This window comes from Otolemur garnettii, unplaced genomic scaffold, assembly GCF_000181295.1.
Source record: "Otolemur garnettii isolate 467f Iridium unplaced genomic scaffold, OtoGar3 scaffold00045, whole genome shotgun sequence".
In the NCBI taxonomy this organism is placed as follows: Eukaryota; Metazoa; Chordata; class Mammalia; order Primates; family Galagidae; genus Otolemur; species Otolemur garnettii.
The window spans coordinates 2,587,194-2,588,214 of NW_003852440.1; the positions used below are offsets into that span (position 1 = coordinate 2,587,194).

General features: G+C 44.0%; 1 pseudogene; it reads right to left on the reverse strand.

Moving 5' to 3' along the window:
- Positions 1 to 274: 274 nt before the first annotated feature.
- Positions 275 to 428, reverse strand: LOC111725658 (annotated as a pseudogene).
- Between the last annotated feature and the right edge of the window lie 593 nt (positions 429 to 1,021).

Here is a 1,021-nt window from a genome sequence, read left to right on the forward strand (position 1 = left end):
GAACTGCATCCCAGTTTGCGCACAGGCCCTGGGTTTTCTGGGCTGCTCAGCATGTGGTTCTGGGCCTCATTCCCAAGCCCTTTCCCACTGAGACTGCATTCTTACAACTGGTCCTCAGCTTTGGCCACTTATTTCTGAGTCTTTGCTCTGTTACCTCCCATTTCTCTGCTCCTTAGCATGGTAACAACAGTCATAACAGCTAACAATTTTTGAGAATTTACAGTCTGTCAGTCATGGTGTGAAATGTTTTTTTAAAAAAAAGTTTGTTTATATAATTTTTGAAAACAAAATCCCCAACAAGTTATGCAGTTAAGTTTCCCACATTTTAGGAAGTCCCAGGGATCAGCACGTTCAGAAGGCAACGGATAAGCCTTGTCCTGGGAAAGCCACTTTTGCAATCATGGTATCTTCCCTGCTAGGTTATGTATACTGTATATGAAATACTTTATTTTATACAGCCTTATTCAATCTTCACAAGAAGCCGGTGAAATATTAGAACTATTTGTTTTCATTGTACAGATTAGGACACCGAGGCGTAAGAGCTCTATAACTTACTTCACGGCCACGTGGCCTGGAAATGCCAAAGGCAGCCCTCAGCTCCATCACTGATCTCCCCATTTCCTTCCTACTTCTGGCTAATCCGTTCCTTGTAGGGAAATCTTCTTAAAACGAAGAAAGTCTGAATCCACTACTCAAGTACTTAAAATACTTCCCCTCCCCCTTTGCTTTCTCTCTGCCTTTTGAATAAAATCACCCTTTGCTTCTGGCCCCTCCCTCCCTTCCCAGTTTCCTTTTAACATCCTTCCCCTTTGTTCCCCAAACCTCAGTCCCTGAGGTAGAATGACCATCCTCTTTCCCGCTCCCGGCCCCTCGGGGAGCCACTCCCCTCACTCTTAGCAGATCTGCCTCCTTTTGTTGCTTTAGGTCTGAGCCTAAATACCCACCCCCCAAGGATTTTTCTAAATCAGGTGTTCTTTTTATTCAGGGTCATAGAACCCTATTTATTTTCTTCATAGCCAAT